At 45.4% G+C, this 20,891-nt stretch overlaps 1 pseudogene across 1 annotated transcript in view; it reads left to right on the forward strand.

The window, feature by feature from the left end:
* Positions 1 to 269: 269 nt before the first annotated feature.
* Positions 270 to 20,891, forward strand: part of LOC106145554 (MYND-type zinc finger-containing chromatin reader ZMYND8-like) — a 108,290-nt pseudogene continuing 87,668 nt past the window's right edge. The window contains exons 1-6 of the transcript XR_013434173.1: positions 270 to 662; positions 9,170 to 9,185; positions 10,607 to 10,756; positions 12,850 to 13,359; positions 17,300 to 17,674; positions 19,791 to 19,985. The product of XR_013434173.1 is annotated as an MYND-type zinc finger-containing chromatin reader ZMYND8-like (transcript). The remainder of the gene's footprint in view (positions 663 to 9,169; positions 9,186 to 10,606; positions 10,757 to 12,849; positions 13,360 to 17,299; positions 17,675 to 19,790; positions 19,986 to 20,891) is intronic.

Below are 20,891 nucleotides of genomic sequence, written 5' to 3' on the forward strand. Positions count from 1 at the left end.
CGCACACGACCCGGGCTCCGGAGCGCTGCGGGGCGGGGGCCGGGGGCCAGCCGCCCACGTGATCCTGTTACCCGCTGCCTGGCCCGGCCTCTGCTGGCTTCTCCGCTTGGACTTCTTGCAGCCCTGAGGTGAGTTTTCTGCGTGAGCAGCGGCGGGGGCGTTCTCCCTCGCCGGGGCTGGCGAAGTTCCACGCCCCCACTTTGCTGCGACCTTTGAGGGCTCGCCGGCGGGTGCGGACTGCGAGCGTCTGCGCGGGGCGGAGGGACGCCATGCCGCGGGAGGGAGGGCTCCGTGTCAATTTTTTTGTGCAACCAACTGCGCCAGGAGCCTGTGGCGCGCGGGCGGCGAGCGCAGGGACCCTGGCGTGGCAGAGCCATGGATGGACAGGATCGGGGCCTTGGACTCTGCAAAAAGCTGCAGTTGCAGCGAGACCTGGAGATGCGCTCCGGGGTCGGTCTGGGGGCCGGCGCGGCTGGCGGCGGGGCCAGCCGGACTCGGGCGCCCTGGCTCCCTTAGTCGTTGGAAAACAATGGGAAGCCCCGGTCCTCCGCCCGCTCCTGCCCAGACCCCCGCCGAGTAAGCGGAGCGAGTCCACCTTGGCCAAAGAGGACATCATCAATGGGTTTGCCAGGACCAGCTTTGTCCCTTTTGAAGCGCTGGAGGTAAGTGCCCCCTCCCCCCATCTGCCTTTACGCACAAAAATTGGAAAAAAATGGTTTCTGTGTTCCTTCCAGAAACAGCACTGTTACTTGCACTTGGCTTCTGCTCCTAACTTTGCCACTCTGTATGTATTTAACCCTAAGCAAACTTCATAATCCTTTGTACCTCATTTTAAAGGTGTTGAATGTATAGATTGCTACTATCCCTTCCAGCAGTGGAAGTCTGTGATTTTACAGATGACTGAATGCTCTGAATAAGATTAAGAAAGCTTTTTTTTTACAGTGTCTACACGTCAATCCAAAGTGCTGTAAGTGTCCTCAGCTCTTAGGTTGTTTGGTATCATTGGGAACTATAGTATGGAGTTGTTTTTTAAAATAGGCTCAAATTTTCACTTGTCTTAGTGTTTCACTTTGACTTGTAGTGATACCTACTTAGAACTTTAGGGAAGATGGGTTAACTAGTGCAGAGGATGACAAGATGTCTGGAAAAATCATTATTTGAAATACTCTCCAGGTAAATAAATACATATTCTCCCAGTATTAGGGATTGAACTTAAGGGTGCTCTTCACTGAGCTATATCCCCAGCCCTTGTAAGAATTGCTTTATTTTGAGGCATGGTCTCCCTACATTGCCCAAGTTGACCTTGAACTTGTGATCCTGCTGCCTCAGCCTCCTCCATAGCTAGGATTGCAGGCATGTGCCACCATGCTTGGCACTCTGGTTATATTATTTATTGTGCTGCCATATGAATTTTCCACCTGTTCTTCTAACTAAACTTAATTGTGTGTGTGTATATATATTTATTTATTAGGGGATTCTATCTTAAAATGAAATAGCGGCATAAAAAAGAAAAACCACAAGTATTACAGAAAGTCTTTAAATAGATATTGGTTTTAGTTTTACCATGTATAACCTGTGTATCTTTGTGCAATTTATTCAAATCTCTGATCACCTGGCTCCTTGGATGTGAATTCGAGTGATAACATTGCTTATATTTCTTTATATCTATAGAGTAAATGCTGGCATTACTCAAATAAGAAGGGCTTAGAATTATAACTATTGATAACTCCTTCAAAAAGACGTTCCAAGAAGTAAAATGGACCTATGAAAAATTCTTTAAACATAAAGTCCTATCCACCTGTTCATCATTATTAATTGTTACTATTGTTAGGCTTTTCATGCAGAATGCATGCTACTTAATTAATATTTGGATTATCAGATATAAGTTTTAATTTGTGGAATATAGTTTTTCTTTAATGTTATAAAGACATATTGCATTAATATTTATTGGTACTATCTTTGCCTTCCTAGAGAAGTCCCTACATTATCATGATTTATTTCATTTATTGAACGTTTATTTTAAATAAACATTTAAGAATGATATTTACTATGCTCTGCTTTAGTATATCAAATTTTGACACACAGTGCTCTGTTTTCAATGTCATTGAAATTACATTGTGATTTGCTATAAAACCCTTGTTTTTTGTAAAAGAATGCTTTTGAAATTTATTCCTGTCGTAATTTTTTTTTATTTGCAATTGGTTTGTTGACAAAACCAGGTCATTTGTTTTATAGTTTGTCTTACTCAAAATTTTGGTGTTGTATCCTTGTCACATGTTTCTTTGTCCCCTCTATTTCCTGAAATTTGACTATTAAATCTAGAGCCTTAATCAGGTTTTAGTGACACATCTCTGGCAAGAATATAGTAGCCAGGCATGGTGGAACTCGCCTGTAGTTTCAGCTACGCTGGAAGCTGAGGTATGAGGATTGGTTGAGCCCAGGAGTCAGCCTGTACAACATAGGGAGACTCTGCTTCCAAAAAAATAGAGAAAAAAGAAAGAAAACTTCATAGGTATTATTTTTGTGTTACCATTAACTGACAGTAACATGTTATCGTCTTTTCTAATGTTAGCCATCAACAATTATCGTCTGCATCTTAAACAGTAATTGATAAAGGACAAGAGTGTATGTAAACATTACTTTTAACTGTTTGTTGAGATATTTCTATAAAACAAATTCACTCATATCAGCAATTTGACTCCCTAGATCGAATTCAGTCAGAAAAGGTCATATGAAAATGGGATAATTTCTTTCTCTTTACTGGATGTTTTTTTAAATAATGGACTTGTTCTCTAGCATGAACATGATGAAGAGTTCTTTTCTTAGTATCATTATGAAAGCACAGAATGAAACTTATGTGATTGTTTCAATTATGGAATCATGACACCAAATTTGTTCAGATTTTTGCATTAGAGACCATCCTGAGTCCCTCTAACATACACTCCAATATATTTTCACAGTTTTCTTAATTGTTTGAAGATTATCTTGTGAATTTTTTATTACTATTATTATTATCAATATATATTATACAAAGTAATGGGTTTTACTCTGACATTTCCATATATACATGTATCATATTTTGATCATGTCTACCCTCCATTCTACTTTCTCTTGCTCTTTGCCCCACCCCCCAGTATCCTTCCCCCTTCCCAATAATTTCTTTTCTACTTCAATTCATCTCCTTCCCACTTTTTACCCTTTGAAAAAACACTAAGGAATGGTCTATTTGGATTTTTTTTTTTTTGGTGGTGGTGGTGGGGAAGGGGGAACTAGGGATTGAAGCCAGGGGTACTTAGCCATTGACATCCCCTGTCTAATAATTTTTACTTTGAGACAGGGTCTCACTCAGTTGCTAGGGCCTTGCTTAGTTGCTGAGGCTGGCCTTGAACTTTTGATGCTCCTACTTCAGCCTCCCAAACTGCTGGGATTACAGGTATGCACCACTATGCCCAACTCTAGTTGGATTTTATGGTAAATCTATTTTTAGTTTTTTGAAGAATCTGTAAATGGTTTTCCATACCAGGTATACTAATTTACATTTTCATCAACAGTTTATACAGATTCATATTTTTTCCACATTTCAACTACCATTTGTTATTTTATTTTTTGCTTTTGCTTTGGTTTGTTTATTTATATGACAAGAGCCATTCTGAATAGGGTGACAGGAATCTCCATGTAGTTTTTTGTGATTTATTAAGGCTAAAGATATTATTTTTACATATATTTGTTGTCTTGTATTTGTATTCTTTTGAGAAATGTCTGTTCAGATCATTGGTCCAGTTACTGATTGGAATATTTGTTCTTTCTGAAGATTAATTCTCTGTCAGATGAATAACTGGCAAAGATTTTTCCCCATTCTATAGATTTTCTCTTCACTCTCTTGGTGGTTTCCTTTGCTGTGCAGCAGTTTTGATTTATTGTAATCCTATTTGTCAATTGTTGCTTTTGTTTCCTGAGATATCAGAGTACTATTCAGGAAATCATTGCATGTTCCAGTATTTTGAAGTGTTTCCTATATGTTTTCTTCCAGTAGTTTCAAAGTTTTATGTCTTAAATTAAGATTTTGATCCATTTTGAGTTGATTTTTCTTCAGGGTGATTAAAATCTAGTTTCAGTCATCTGCATGTGGATATCCAGTTGTCTTAGTACCATTTGTTGAAAAGGCTTTTCTCCAGTATATGACTTTTGGCACTTTATTGAGATCAGCTGTCTGAAGATACATGGGTTTATTTCTGGGTCCTCAATTCATATGTATGTGTATATATATATATATATATATATATATATATATATATATGTATGTATATATATATATATATATAGGGAGAGAGAGAGGGGGGGGCAGGGAGAGAGAGAGAGAGAGAGAGAGAGAGAGAGAGAGAGAGAGAGAGAAACTGTAATGAAAATTGTATTATCTGTAAATAGGGAGATATATCTTATTTATGTTTATATTCTCTTTTTTAATATTTAATTTTTTAGTTGTAGTTGGACACAGTATCTTTATTTTAATATGGTAGTGAGGATCGAACCCAGGGCCTCACATGTGCTAGGCAACACTTTGCTGCTAAGCCATAACTTCAGCCCCTTTATATTCTTTTTTGTTGTATCCATGTATATCTGTTTTTATGTCTATACCATGTTTTTTTAATTAAAATAGCTCTGTAGTATACTTTATTTATTTGCTTGTTTAGTCATTTGTTTGTTTATTTTTTGCATTGCAATTCTTACTACACCTTTATACCACAATTTATCATATCTTTGATTGTATATAAGGTATGTTGACACCAAATTCACATCTTTATATTTTGTATACTGATGAGGGTCTCTATAGTATATTTTAAAATAAAGGATTACAATGCCTACATCCTTAGTCCTTTTGCTCAGAATGATTTTGATTATTTGTGGTCTTTGTTCATTCCAGATGAATTTTAGGATTTTTTTTCTATTTCTGTGAAGAACTGTGAAAGATGTCATTGGTATTTTGATTGTGATTGCATTGAATCCATAGATCACTTTCAGTTGTCTTAACAATATTAATTCTTCCAATCCATGAACATGGAAGATCTTTACATCTTCTACTCTCTAATCTCTTTCTTCACTACTTTCCAATTTTCACTGTAGCAATCTTTCGCCTCCTTGTTCAAGAAACACTAATTTCTTTCTCAGTCCATTCATTACTGATATATAGAAAAGCTATTGATTTTTGTATATTGATATTGTATCCCTACTACTTTGCTGAATTTATTTATCAGTTTTGAGTCCTTTGGTGGAATCTTTAGGATTTTCTCAGAATATAATTGTATTATTTGCAAATAGGGATAATTCAACTTCCTCCTCTCATATTTATATCACTTTATATATTTTTCTTACCTAATTGCTCTGGCTAAAATTTCAAGCAATGTTGAATGAAAAGGTTGAGAATAGATACTCTATTTCCTGATTTTAGAGGAAATGCTTTCAGTTTTTCCCCATTCAGAATGATGATGGATATAGGTTTTTCATATATAGCTCTTATTATAATAAGGTATCTTCTTTCTATATCTAATTATTCAGAACTTAATCATGAAGGACTGTTGAATTTTACCAAGGACTTTTTCTGCATCTGTTGAGATGATCATGTGATGTTTATTCTTGATTCTATTTATGTGCTGTATGCTGTATTACATTTATCGATTCATATATATTGAGCCATCATTGCATCCTAGGAATGAAACCAACTTGATCATGATATATGCTCTTTTTAATGTGCTATTGAATTCAATTTGAAAGTATTTTGTTGAGGATATATATCATCTATGTTCATCAGGGACATTGGTCTATAGTTTTTTTTTTTGTTGTATCCTCATCAAGTTTTGGTAACAGGGTGATACATTGCGGAATGAGTTTGAAAGGGTTTCTTTCCATTTTAATTCATGGAATAGTTTGAGGAGCATTGGTGGTAGTTCTTTAAAAATCTGGTAAAAATTCATCAATGAATCTGTCTGATTCTTATACTTTTTTGTTGGGAAACTCTTTATTACTGCTTCAATCTCATTGCTTATTATTGATCTATTTAGATTTTTTATGTCCTATTGGTTCGATTGTGGTAGGTCACCTGGGCCTAGAAATTTGTTAATTTCTTCTAGAATTTCCAGTGTATTGGTATATAGTTTTACTCAATATTGCTAATGATTCTATGAATTTCAGTGATATGTGTCATATTATCCTTTTTTCATTTCTTTATTTGTTTGGGTTTTCTTTCTTTTTTTTTTTTGGTTTGTTTAGCTAAGTATTTGTCAATTTTGTTTATCTTTTCAAAGAATCACCTTTTAGTTTAATTGATCCTTTCTATCCTTTCTATTCATTTATTTCCTGTTCTGATATTTATGATTTATTTCCTGCTACTGATTTTGGATTTGGTTTGCTCCTGTTTTTCTAATGCCCTGAGAAATATCATTAGATTATTTGTGTTTGCTGTGGTGATTTTTTTAATGTATGTACTCATAGTTATAAAATTCCATCTTAGTACTGCTTTCATTATACTTCTGAAATGTTGGTAATTATGCAACACTGGCTGAGTCATAAAGAATTGAGTGTATGTCTTAGTTGTGATTATTGATCCTGAGTATATCTTAGTTTAAGTTTCCTATGTTGTGAAACAGGAATATTTGTTTTTTTGAGGATTTGATAAAAGTAGTCCTGAGTGATTCATTTCAGATTATAATGACAGCTTTTATTACTGCTTAAGTTTTTGTTTTTATGTATTTTTAAAGTTTTAGGTACTAGGGATTGAACCTAGGAGTGCTTTACCACTGAGTTACCTTTCCTATTACCCCCTCTTTTTTAAAACAAATTTTGTTTGGATTGACCCCAGGAGCATTCAACCACTTAGGCACATCCCCAGCCCTTTTTTATATTTTATTTAGAGACAGGGCCTCACTGAGTTGCTGAGGCTGACTTTGAACACTCGAGCTTCCTGCCTCAGTCTCATGAGTTACTGGAATTACAGGTGTGTGACACCATGCCTGGCTGGTGGTTTATTTTTTCTTTCTTCCTTTTTTTTTTTTTAGTTGCAGTCGGACCCATTATCTTTATTTTATTTTATGTTTCAAATTTTTTCTATGTGGTGCTGAGGCTTGAACCCAGGGCCTCACATGTGCTGAGCAAGTCCTCTGTACCGCAGTCTGGCTGGGCACAAAATCATGAGCCACTCAAGCAGGAACAAACTTTATTTCCAAAACTCCCCTGACCACCATGCAAGCTGCCTTCTCCCGGGACACACCACACCAACAGGAATTCCCTCCTCCAGAAATCCATCCTACCACACTTCCCCAACCAATGGGAACTCTCCCGGACTCCCCCGGGAGCTCCAAAGTAGCAGGCCAAGGCGGACAGCAGGGGTCTAATCTCCAATTGAATACACATCTTAACATAACCATTAGCATCTCAATGGCTTGCTGGATTCACCTTTCAACCAAAAATGCAATGCGTCATTCCTACTCAGCTATGGCTCTCAGCAGCTCTGCTCCCATGCTTCAGTCCCAGCCCCTGGTGGCTTATTCTTTTTTTATTTTATTTTATTGGTTGTTCACAACATTACAAAGTTCTTGACATATCATATTTCATATATTAGATTGAAGTGGGTTATGAACTCCCAATTTTACCCCAAATGCAGATTGCAGAATCACGTCGGTTATACATCCACAATTTTACATAATGCCCAATTAGTAATTGTTGTATTCTGCTACCTTTCCTATCCCCTACTATCCCCCCTCCCCTCCCCTCCCCTCCCTTCTTCTCTCTCTACCCCATCTACTGTAATTCATTACTCTCCTTGTTTATTTTCCCATTCCCCTCACAACCTCCTATATGTAATTTTGTATAGCAATGAGGGTCTCCCTTCATTTCCATGCAATTTCCCTTTTCTCTCCCTTTCCCTCCCATCTCATGACTCTGTTAAATGTTAGTCTTTTCTTCCTGCTCTTCCTCTTTGCTCTGTTCATAGTTGCTCTCATTATATCAGAGGAGGATATACAATCAATCAACAAGTACATGAAAAAATGCTCACCATCTCTAGCAGTCAGAGAAATGCAAATCAAAACCACCCTAAGATACCATCTCACTCCAGTAAGATTGGCAGCCACTATGAAGTCAAACAACAACAAGTGCTGGCGAGGATGTGGAGAAAAGGGTACTCTTGTACATTGCTGGTGGGACTGCAAATTGGTGCGGCCAATTTGGAAGGCAGTTTGGAGATTCCTGGGAAAGCTGGGAATGGAATCACCATTTGACCCTGCTATTGCCCTTCTCGGACTATTCCCTGAAGACCTTAAAAGAGCATCTACAGGGATGCTGCCATATCGATGTTCATAGCAGCACAATTCACAATAGCTAGACTGTGGAACCAACCCAGATGCCCTTCAATAGATGAATGGATAAAAAAAATGTGGCATCTATACACAATGGAGTACTATGCAGCAATAAAAAATGACAAAATCATAGAATTTGCAGGGAAATGGATGGCACTAGAGCAGATTATGCTTAGTGAAGCTAGTCAATCCCTAAAAAACAAATACCAAATGGTGGCTTATTCTTAACAAGAACGGACATAGTAGCCATTGATCTTGATCGAGGCGAGAACCCTTATTTTGTAAAAGAGGGTGATTTCCTTTGGTTGTGTTCTTCCTGTGAATGTGCAACAGGTGAGTCTTCCTAGAGTAAACTTGAAGGGCAGCATCTATCACAGGCATGCACGCGCACACACGTGCAACACAGGTTGGGGGCTCAGGTGAGGGCTGTCTTTTGATGAGCCCCATGAGGCGATGCAGCTACTGGAGTGAAGGCCGTGCAGGATTTCTTTACTCACAGAAGTGGTATTACACCAGGGTCTCAACCCCAGCTGCCCCTAAGAGTCACCTGGGGAGTTTCCCCAGCTCTCCTAGACTGTAAGGGTTTCTGAGGGCCTGACAGATGCCGTATGTCAGCACATGTATATTTTTTATTTGGGGGTTTATTTCTTCATATTTGTTTTTAATCCCATTAACATTAAAGCGCCCGAGGCAGAGGCACAAACATTAAAGTGCCCAAGGCAGAGGCAAGGGGTGTTTTGCACTCTACGTGAGCCTCAGTTCGCCATGGGGTTGGCGCACTGTGCTGCTGTTTCACTGTCAATGCTCTTTGTAAGCTGCAGATCCAGGCAGGTGCAAGTGAGTTTCTAGTTCTTTTTTGAATGAATGTTCTTCCCTCCCAGGCTTCCTCCCTCCCTTGAGGGCCTCTCTGAACAGCCTTCCGATGGGCCTGTGAACACACAGTGCACACACACACACGCGGGAACACTTGCACAACTGGACTTTTGAGGGTGCTTTTCTGGAATCAGCAGTAGCGTCTTTGCTAGCTTTGGGCACTTACTTCCAGAATCTTGCACGTTTTGAGGAAAGAGCCCTTCCCAGTTAACCTGGGTGGGAAGCAAGGTCCTTGGAGCAGTTTGTTGCTTCTGTTGGGTGGGGGTTTTGGGGACCTCGCTCCTTTTGGTCACTAAAGGAACTGGTTTCTCCAAATGCAGTGCTGGAGAATGCCCTTACTGGTTGTAGGTGAAGGGCTTTGGCTCATGCCAAAACAGAAGGAGAAAAGCAAGTGAAAGCTTTGCAAGCTCTGGGATGATCTCCTGGAGCTTTTTTAACAGGCCAGTGAATAGGTTGCCTTGGGAGCGGGGTCAGCAGGGGACTGAAGCGAAGTCCAGGAGATGAGCCCACGGTGGCTAGGAACAGGCTCAGAGGTGGCTTCTCCTCTCTGGTGGGTGATCAGATATCACCTGCTTTCTGACCTGTGTTCTGGGGTTGGCTGGGTTGGAGGGGATGCCACAAGATAAGGTCAAGGGAAAGACAGGCTCCCCTCCCCCGTGATCTCTCACTGCTTTATGAACCTTTGTGGCCAGCATAGTTCTCTTCCTCTTACCTTGCTTTGGGATGGGAGAGCAAGTTCATCAATATGGGCTCATTGGCCCATTTGGTCATACAAAGAGCCCTTGGTGGAGTGATGGAGGGGCTTGGGTCAGGTGATGTCATCGCAGAGGGCTTTACCAGGAAGTCATGATGAGAAACTTTGGTTCTTACCTGAGAGACCTGTTGGTCACAGGTTAGTGTCCAGGAGGAATCTACTTATGTGGCCTCTGCAGAGGATGTCAGGTGAAGGGAGGCACAGCTGAGAAGACCTCCTCTTCCCTGTTTTCCTTTTCTAGTTTGATCCCCAGATTGGGTAGACCAGGAATGACCAAGGAAGCCTCTGTGTATGGTAGGCAGCCAGGGTCCCCAGCCCCAGGTGTCTCCAGGGGCCCTGGGCCTCATTTGGGTGGAAGCCCCTCACTCGGCTTGGGGAATTTGGAGCAGGTGTTGGCTGCCGGGTGTTCTCTCCCTGCTGATTGTGAGACTGAGCTCCTCTGGCTTTGGAGGGTCTCGGGTCCCACAGACTCTCTGCCTGGAACCCTCCAGCTTACACCTGAAAGCCGCCAGTGGGAATCCGCCTGCTGAGGGAGCTCCCTGGCCGTCCCATGTTGCTAGGGTGGAGCTCAGTGGTGAGTACTGCTTGGGCCCCGCGCCTGGGCTTAGGAGGGTGTGGTTGTGTCTTCCAGATCGTAGCAAAGCCAAGATGGACCTGAAGGAGCTGAGTGAGTCCGTGCAGCAGCAGTCCACCCCGCCCCTCATCTCCCCCAAGCGGCAGATCCATAGCAGATTCCAACTGAATCTCGACAAGACCATAGAGAGCTGCAAAACACAGTTAGGTATGGTTCTGGTGGCTTGCTGTTCCTAATAATGTTTCTAATTGTTTGTAACAATGGCATCCACCTGGACCGGTGAGGGTCCAGTCCTGGCTACTCTTAGCGGCTGTTCTGACCTTGAACAACCGGTGGAACTAAAATGTATTTCCACTCATGGCAAAGTGTACTGGACCTTCTAGTTAATTATTTAGTTGATCATTGGTAAAGACAGCCTTGAGGACTCACGGTGCTGAGTTCTCCTCTGCCCCTGCCTCACCAGTATCTCACATCTGTCCTGAGTGGGTCGATAGAAACCTGTCCCCGCAGGTGGGCCAGTCACTTAATCCCTCTTGGATCCTCCCACACAGCTTTGTAAAGCCCCCCATTCCTGTTTAGTGAATTCCTCTGGTACATCCTGCCCTGTGCTCAGCACAGTGCATCCATCATTCTGGGAAATTGCTACTATTCTCAATCTCATTTTTTAGATGAAGAATCCAAGGCTGAGAGAGGCACATCACTTGTTCAAGGTCACACAGCCAGTGACACCAGGAGCAGGATTAAATTGTCACCATTTTGATTCTGGTACCTACTACTTAACACATGTGTAGTCCAATTTGTCTTTCTTGGGTCCAGCCATTAGCTACACTAGCACAAACCTGAGATCTAAAAACCATACCATGCCTGGGTGTTCTGTGTTTCTCCTGTGATTTTGACTGGGCCCTGGTGGAGGCAGGAGTGTTTCCTACAGATCTGCCAACCTCCTGGGTCCTGGGGTCCTCGTGGCTCTTGTCCTCTTGTGGGTCTCTCTTGGTGTGTCCAGGTCAAGACAGACAATTCAAGAGGCTGTTGCTCCTGAGGGAAGAAGTCCAAAGAGTCGATTGGGTTTTCTTTCTGATTTTAATTTTTTGGCATAGTATTGTTTACCTGTGGCTTGGCCATACTCAGGCATTCCCGGAAGCACAGTGGGGCTGAGCAGAACTGCTGCTGGGAGGGGCTTCTCCCGTGTTTGGAGCACCTGCTGTTTTGTGCCCCCTCCCCCCCTCTTTTTTTGGGGGCAGGGCTGGGGATTGAACCCCCGGCCTTGTGCATGTGAGGTGAGCACTGTACCTACTGAGCCACATCCCCGGCCCCTGCTCTTCCCTTTCAGTGGTCATGGGCACATGCAAGTCCATCTTGGCCCCTGTGAGTGGAAGAACAGTGAACAGTCCACTCTGTCCTGGGGTCGGCTTGTTACTCTGTCACCTGAAGAACCCCTGCCCCTCCCCCATGGCTGCTTGGACACAGGCCTGTGTCCCAAAGTAGGCGAGTCCTCTGTTCTTTGCTGACTCTGCCTGCCATCTTGTTGAGTTGGACACCAAATCCTAAGTTAGGAAAAGCAAAACACAGACAAAAATGGGTGCTGCACGCACAGCATTTCCTAATGAAGATACCTGTGGCTGGGTGGGCTCGAGGGCCTTGGCTTACTTCTGGAGGCCTGGATAAAGGGTGTGAAGGGCACAGAGGCTTTGGAAGCACACAGGAGGAGGCTGGTGATGAGCCCGAACCCGAGATCCACCTTCTGCTTTTGTCTCCTGGTTGTCTTTGTGTCCTAGGACAGGTGATTCTCTGAGCCTCTATTTTTTTTAATATTTATTTTTAGTTGCAGATGGACACAGTATGTTTTATTTTATTTATTTATTTTTATGTGGTGCTGAGGATTGAACCCAGAGCCTTGCATGTGTGAGGTGAGCGCTGTACCACTGAGCTGTGACCCCAGCCCTGAGCCTCTATTTTTTTAACCTGCAGGTTGGCTGGTTTGAGTGGCTTGTCCCTTTGTCCCTCTACCCTCTCCCTCTCTTACCAGTGATACGGATCTAGCTTTCTCCTGTTTAATCATATGTAGGGAGGTCCCAAGTCACCTCTGAAGGCTAAGGCCCAAAGCCTCTGGAGACACGGCTCCCGCTAATCACTTGTATCCAGCCGCTGCTTCCATTTACTCCCGTCCCTCGTGCCAGTGTGATGTGATTTGAGTGTGTTTTTCTCACTCCAGCCTTTGGCATGGGAACCATCTGCATTTCCTGGTCCTGATTTTGGTTCGGTGACTGCACCACAGGCTGGGTTTTCTCTTTTGAATTTAGGCATCAATGAAATCTCAGAGGACATGTACACGGCCGTGGAGCGCAGCGACTCGGGGGATTCTGAGAATTCAGAGAGTAGCGACAGTGAGTACCTCAGTGACAATGAGCACAAGTCCAAGAATGAGCCCGAAGACGCAGAGGACAAGGATGGTAGCGCGCTGGAAAAAGAGCCACCCGCTGCCAAAAAAAAGCCCAAGCCCGCTAATCCCACAGAGATCCCTGAGGAGCTGAAAAGCGCATCTCCATTCGGTGAGAAGGCAGAGCCTGCAGCCACAAAGTCCAGCCCCAAGCCCCAGCCCGAGAGGGACCCTGCCGAGAGAGGAAAGCCATCCCTGCATCCCGCCAAGGACAAACTGAAGGGCAAAGATGAGATGGATTCCCCAACCATGCACTTGGGACTGGACTCGGATTCAGAGAGTGAACTTGTCATAGACTTGGGAGACGACCATCCTGGGCCAGAGGTTTGGAAAAATAAGAAGGAACCCAAAGAGCCACCTTCCAAGCAGGATGGTAAGTCCTTGTGTCCGTCTGCAGGTTCTCACTGGACTTGGAAGGCCCCCAGCCCTTGTGTTGGCAGAAGCCATGGGGCCCCCAGCACCATGCAGCCAAAAAAGCTTGGACGGCCTTATGTTCCCAGGCTGAGGACAGAACAGGGCCAGGGCTTAGCCTACTCAGTGCCCACCATGATTAATTGGGAGCCCAGACAAGGAAGCACTTAGAAAACGGTAGTTGATTTTAGTGAAGTCCTCTTTAGCCTAAGCCACTGCTTTTCCAACAGGCTCACTCATGTCCCTGAAGTGTTTCTTGACATGTGGACCTCTGACCAGGCTCAGGTGCCTACGAGCATTCAGTCAAAGGTCCTCCTTAGTCCAGCTTCCTGTCTGTCCCTCACGCTACTCAGGCATTACCAGGTACATTTTCTTACAAGAATGTGAAACTGTTTGTTAAGTGGTACCCGAGTGCTCGAGAACCCTTTGAGGACCTAGAAACCGAAGGGGCATTGTCTGGTGGCATGCCACCTGTTTTGATGTCCGTACTATTCATTTAGCTGACTTGAGCCCAGGGCTGCTCAGCCTGGCATTAGGGACACTTTGCCCTAGAGAGTTCTCTGTCCTGTGCACTGGAGGGTCTCTAGGAGCATCCTGGCCTCTACCACTAGGTGATGACAGGACCTTCCTGGTGTTGGCTGTTAGGTGTCTCTGGAGGGTATGACACTTCATAGAGCACCCTTTCTCCACAGGAAAACCCTCTAGTGGGAGCTTGGGAATGAGTCGGAGGGTGTTCTTGCCCTGACAAAGCCGTCAGCACATTTTCCAGCTGGATTGGCAATTGAGTGGTGAGTGGAGCCCAGCATGCCCACAGAAGATACTAAAGAATTAATTAAGGGTCCCAGGAGAAATGTTGCCTGAGGACAGATTAGAGGTCACAGCCATAAAGCCTTATGTACTTTGTGGGTAACTTAAAGTGTAGTCAGGTTTATTTTTTGACTATGCCTTACTTCTGACAGCTGCTAGCTTCTTATCCAAACCATTGAGTAAGATGTGAGTCTGTGTCGTTTTAATTTCCCCAGTCTGGTGGCTTAAAGCAAGGTCTCAGTGTGTGTGGAGAATCTTGCTGCTGTGAAGTCTCAGTTGTTAGTGGGGAGAGAGGGTATCCCACTGCTCAGGAAGAGAGAACAGCATGTCTCTGAAGCGTGCAGGAGTGGAGAGGGAAAGGAGACACAGCACAGCAAAGGCAGGCTGACCATCTCTGGCCATCTCTTAGATTCTTAGATGCTTCTGAAAAATACAGTGACATCATGCATTGAGTTCTGAGAGGCTGCTCTCTATTGTTGCAGAAAAAACGGGCAGTAGCATTTGTTCCATGAGGATTATGGAAGTGTGATTTGGGTGTAGGTGGTACAGGACTCCTGAGGCACATTTATACTGTTCTGTTCTTTCTGGAACAGGCCTTTTGATTGATTCGTTTAATGCACCTTCCTCTTCCAGACAGAGTTTGCAGCAGATTGACAAGAATGCATAACCATGAAACATAAAGAAAATAAAGAAGTCAGTGTAAAAGGGAAATGAAGGTAGAATAACTGGGCAACAGTTTTATGCAAAAGTATGTGCTATCAGCATTTACAGTTGGGCTCTGAGCTTCCTGGCCGTGAAAGAAAAAAGGAAGAGATCTCCTTAAAAGATCTCACACTCTCCAAAAACTCAAAATTAATCCAATTGTTGAAAAAAATAGAGCTTTTCCTCATGCTGATGTCTCCAGGAAACTTCTCCTGGAGGCCCTGAGTAGATGCTGAATGATGGAGCAGAAGTTTCTAGAACCCAGTTCAATTAGCAGCTTCTTAGCAATTTGGAAAAAGACAAATGATCTTAAATCCAGAGTCTCAAGGTGGTTCTGGTCTCGAAGGCTCAGTCTTGGACTCTGCAGTGGAGCAGGGTCCTCACCAAGTGCCTTCGCTTCTCCTCAGTTGAAGAGAAGTCTGTAGGGACTCCCGCTCACCCTCAGCATGGAGTGCAGCGTGTGGTGGAGTAGGTACCCTCAGAGCAGAACTGCTCTGATCAGAAGCAAAGGGAGCCCCTAATGACCCCTGTTCCCTGCTGTGCCCAGCAGTCCTGTCACCCTTCTCCACCGGGATGCTAATGCATGGTGGCAAGTTCTGCAATATGTCAGGGAATTTGAATGGGCAGCTTCTGGGGTGCTAGCCCTTTAAAGGCTTCAACCTTTTGGGATGAATTTTGGGTGATTATATACTCCAGATTTCTAGCCAGTGAAATTTCCTTGAGATTCTTCCCCACCAATCATCAGAATACCCTAGAAATTAAAATTTGCCTAAATGATAACATGGGGAGCTGGAGGCAGGAGTCTTTTCGGGCCTCCCACCCCTTTTCTTGAAGGGAGAGCCAGCATGACCCTTGCAGAGTAGCTGCCCCAATGCACAGCTGCATGTTTGCTCTTATAAATCAGGAGGGAGTGACCCTATGGCATTGCCCTTGGCAGGGGCATGCAGGCCACAGCAATACACACATTTTGTCATTGGCAGAGAGGGAGGCATTGAATGTGCTTCTGCAGGTGGGTGCCCGGCTAGTGCCAGGCCTCTGCCCAGCTCTCAGTAGAGCCCAGATGAATGCCTCCTGTGTACCTCGAAGGGAAGGGGCTGTGTTCAGTACTTGCAGGTCACCCAGGAAAGATCAGGACCCCTCATTGCAGGAAGAGAACCCCACCCAGCTCCATTTGAGCTGATGCCCAGCAGCCGGCTGAGTGCTCCCCTCTAGGGAAGCAGAAGGGCTGCCCCAGGCCGGCCCGGAGTTGGCCAGCTGCTGTCCCTCAGCTTTCTTCTCCCGGCCTCCTAAACCCCAGAGCTTCCTGATCATCCTTCCTTCATCACGCTCTCGTGTTTCATTTGAGGAGTTTGATGTCCAGGCAGCACGGAGTCTGAGGTCAGGGGCAGTTGACCATGTTTGCAGTGTGTTCCCTGATGTCCTCTTGGGGCCAAAGTCCACCTAATCCACAGTTGGGACTTCAGTGGCCATGACCAACCCCCTGGTTGAATGAGCTCCCTGCTCTCTCAGTGCTTCTGGCTCTTCTGCTTCGGCCACTCCTGCCCCACTGTCTCCTTACCACGGTGGCCCTGTCATGGCCTGGGGTCTTCCCTCTGTTCTCGCTCTGCCGGGTAAAGCCTCAGCCCCAGCCCCAGCCCCAGGAAGACCACAGGGCAGTGGGCACCACCTCAGGCCTTCACATGCACGGTTTTTGTAATTCTCAAGTCCTGCTTGTGTAGTTGTTGACAATATTTTTATTAAAAGAAACTCATTTTAAAAAACGTGAACATGTGTCACACAAGACCACCACACAACGGGAGAACCTAGACTGTGTGCTGTGGACACAAGACGGCAGGGCGGGCAAACGTCCAGACGTAAAACTCCCAGAATGACTGTGCTGGGGGAGGTTCTGGCTGTGCATGGGGCAGAGTTCCTTACACTGTCAGCACCTCCCTGGGATGTTGTCCTGGAGGGAATTGAAGAAGCAGAGGGGGCTTTTCTTTCTGGGTGGGTGGCTCTGTGCTGCTCAGTGCTTGGCAGAGGAGAGGCCATCTGGTTCTTGTGTTGTGGGTGTTAGAGGATCCCTACCTGAAGGGCTTTCCTTGCCTCTCTGAAGTGAGTCCTTTCTCAGACAAGCACTTTCAGGGATTCTGTTTCCCACTGCTTCGTTCCCTAGTGGGGGTCTTGTTCACCTCCTGTCCCCCAGGGTTCTTGGTTTGGGTCTCGATGCCAGCCGGTCTCAGTGGAGGTGAGATGGAAGGTGGAACTGCTGCTCCTAGATGGGTGCCTGGTGCGGACCTCCCTGGGCACCCCTAGCTTTGGTTGATTTTGCCCAGAACTCACAGGCAGGTCGCTGCCAGGAACCAAGTCCAACCTGCTCTGTTTGTCTGTCTGTCTTCACACGCTGGCTCTAGTCATTGGTAAAGCGACGCCGTTCATGACTTCGGGCAGCCGGTCTCCCCCCGAGGTGCCAATGCCCACCCGCTCCTCCTCCCAAACCATTGTGGCCGTTATCCTGGCCACCACCAGCACAACGTCCACCATCACAGTCACCAGGCCGGCCCCTGCTGTCACAGGAAGCCCAGTGAAAAAGCAGAGGCCGCTCTTACCGAAGGAGACTGCCCTGGCCATGCATCGGGTCATGTGCAACTCATCAAGTAAGTTTCAAATGTCCTCCCAAAAGTGGCACATGCAGAAGATGCAGTGTCAGCAGCAGCAGCAGCACAGCCAGCAGCAGCAGCCTCAGTCTTCCTAGGGGACAAGATATCAGACCAGACAGGCTGTGAAAGGTATAGCCCCCTTCTGCTCTGCGTGGCGCCCACTCCCATTGCCACATCAACAGGACAAAAACTATTGCCATTTTATTTTTTCCCTCCCGTTTGTGTTCCGGCCATCATTCCCTGAGGGCCTCACACGTTCCATTTGGCATTATTTTTTTTAAGTTTGTTTGCAACTCACTTTTTCACTTAAAAAAAAATTTTAAGGTGATATATCCCTCTCTTCTCCTTAGAAATGGGACAGGATGTTTATATGAGAATTTTGTTGAGTGTTGTCCCGTTCACCTTCCATTTAATTGTCCTTCCTTCCTCGGTAGCCACGATCAGTCACCTAAAACCCTTTCCTATGCATGTACGCACAAGTATGTACACACACCGACCCCCACACACCCACACACAACACCATAAAAGTACTTATTTTCCCCTTTTTTTTCTTTTTTAAGACATAAAAATGGTACCGTACTTGCTTTTTTTTTTCACCCATCAGCATGTTTTGAGGTCTGCCTGTGTCCCAGCATATTGTCCTGCCTTCTTCTTTTGGACTGCTGTGTAGTATTCCCTAGTTTACGTAAAGCATTTCCTTCCCTATGGGCTTAGGTTACTTCCATTTTTCTTTCCTACCATAAGCAGTGCTGCAAAGAGAGTTGTACCTTTGTATAGTGTTTCCACAGGCATAGGAGCAAAGACATTGGCCTTGTTTTGGGAAGAGTACAGTGTAAGAGGTTGACAGCAAAGCTTACTCTAAAAACCAGGGATTTGCCACACCCATGAGATATGCCAGTGGCAGGAACTGCTTGTTGAAGTTGCAGAATTGAAACTCCCACCAGAAAGCAGGACACTCCATCTGCAGCTGACGTCAGGGCACACAGAGGGCTGATCTGCCCAGGGTCAGTTTGCCCAGGTTTGTGAGGCTGGGGTACATTTGGTTCCTCAGGGAAACCCCTTTAGATCCTGAAAGGTGGGGCCCCTGATTGAAAGTCCCTTAGTGAGTGCACCCTGGTGAGCAGGCCTTCTGATTAGCAGCAGGATGCAAGGTAAAAAGGTCACCTCAAAGGAGCCCCATGTAATCCTCCAAAGATTGGGGAATGGGAGAGGAAGGAGTCGAAAACTGGAGAGGTCAAGTTGGAAGAGAGTTGAAGTGACCTAGTGCTTAAAACGTGGTTGGAGCTGGGCGCAGTGGCCCATGCCTGCAATCCTAGCAGTTTGGGAGGCTAAGGCAGGAGGATCAAGAGTTCCAAGCCAGCCTCAGCAAAGGCAAGGTGCTAAGCAACTCAGTGAGACCCTGTCCCTAAATAAAATACCAAAAAAGTCTGGGGATGTGGTTTAGTGGCTGAGTGTCCCTGAGTTCAGTCCCTGGTACAAAAAAGAACAGTTGTTGGGACAGATCTAGGTTGCTGGAGATGAAGATGAGTACGTCTTGATTTCCTACCCCGTGAGCAGATGCTCCTTCCCCAGGGGAGGCTTGGTGCTGCCAGAAAGACTCATGGACATTATGGTCCTCAGCTTTCCAATTGTCTATCAAAATAAAGTGACAAGGACCAATGGCATGTTTGCAGCACTAGTTAAGGTGATAAGACACAACTGAACCAGCTGGGCACTTCCGCACCACTAGTTAAGGTGTAATCAGTCAAACACTGGTGCACTAGACAGGGAGTCCAGGTGAACTGACTTCTGCTTTGACCTGTGTGGAGGTTTTGGGCCTGTAGGTAGGTTGAGGGAGCAGGGAGGGTGAAGTGGGGGCTCAGGAGAGTCAGGAAAGTTGGACAATATGGGGACAGAAGGGCTGGGCCATCCAGAGTGGTGAGGTGCCTCCCCTCCCATGGAGCCAGAAGACATAGCCCCCTCTTCCATTGCCCTGTTGCAGGTTGGAACCAGCTGGGGTTCCTTGGGCAGCCTGGAGTCTGCCCCGGGCACACAGGCTGCCTCACAACCTTGAGCTCTCAGAGATGGTTCATGTTTTCTCAAGTTTTACTACTGGGGTTGGGACCTAACCTGGCTCCTTTGGTCACTTTAGTGTAAAAAATCCCACAGGGTGCATCAAGGGCTGGGCTGCACTTGTCACTACAGCATTGTGCTGGGACAGCCCTTCCTATGTTTCTGGGGTGACCGGGACCCTTTGTTCTCCAAGCTATCCAGCAGAAGAAGGTCACACAGAGCCCATCCACGTAAATGAACCATCACTCTGGTGACCAGCACACAGACATCCCCCCTGATCAGCAGCTCAGGCTGCACAAGCACCCTCACATTGTCAGTCAGCGCCGACCTGCCCATTGCCACCGCCTTGGCCGACGTTGACACTGACTTCGCCAAGTACTCGAGCAAAGTGAGTGGCAGGCTCCTGGTGGGCTGCTGCATGGGGCCCTGGCAGAGGACCCTGTTACTCCCAGCCCAGATCTGCACTGGCTCTGAAGTCCTTTCTCAAAGGGTTTTGTAGGGCAGACTCAATCTCATGCCAGGAAGGCTTACATCCTAAAACCAGCCCACAAAATCCAAAAGGCTCTGGAGTCCCCTTTGGAATTCAGGCTGCTCATGAAGGACAGGCTTTCTTTGAGTGTTGGAGCAAAGGACAGCTGACCCAGGGGTTCAGGGTCCCCGAGGTTCTGAACTGTGAGGATTCCAGGGTCAGCTGTGAGGATTCCGTGCCACTCATGATGGTTTTCTGGCCTGTTCATCATGTGAGCCAGTTTTGAGTTAATATTTTTATTTAAACTTAATTCCTGTTGTTTAAATCCATTCAGTTTAAAAACCTAAATAAATGAAGCTTAATCTCACCAGATACTGTTTGTGTCAAGGCTTGGACTGGAGGGAGACTGACCAGGGTGTCACGGCCCCCACCCCCAGGGAGCCTTTCTTGCTGACGGCTCTTGGGGGTTGGAAGAGGGCTGATGGGGACGTGTTTTCATTATCGATGTAAGGTGGTATCTGGTATTGTCTGTCTGTTTTTCAATGTGCATTTGTCCCTGCTGTCCCCCTCCTTTGATCTGGCCCCAGCTGTTTATTTACAGATAGGTAAACTGAGGCCGGCCGGGTGGTCAGGCTTATCCCTGACACTAAGCCCATGTTCCCGGTTCCTGTGGTCGTGTGCCTTCCACTGCCCCCTGCAGTCCCCTTTCCTCTGAGGCAGGACCTGTTTCTAGGGACATTTTCTTCACCATTTAAAAGAATGAACAGGTCATTTTGGGGAATGGGGGGTGGAGTGTTCCTGACTTTTCTGTCTCTCAGGTGACCT

This window comes from Ictidomys tridecemlineatus, unplaced genomic scaffold (assembly GCF_052094955.1).
Source record: "Ictidomys tridecemlineatus isolate mIctTri1 unplaced genomic scaffold, mIctTri1.hap1 Scaffold_97, whole genome shotgun sequence".
In the NCBI taxonomy this organism is placed as follows: Eukaryota; Metazoa; Chordata; class Mammalia; order Rodentia; family Sciuridae; genus Ictidomys; species Ictidomys tridecemlineatus.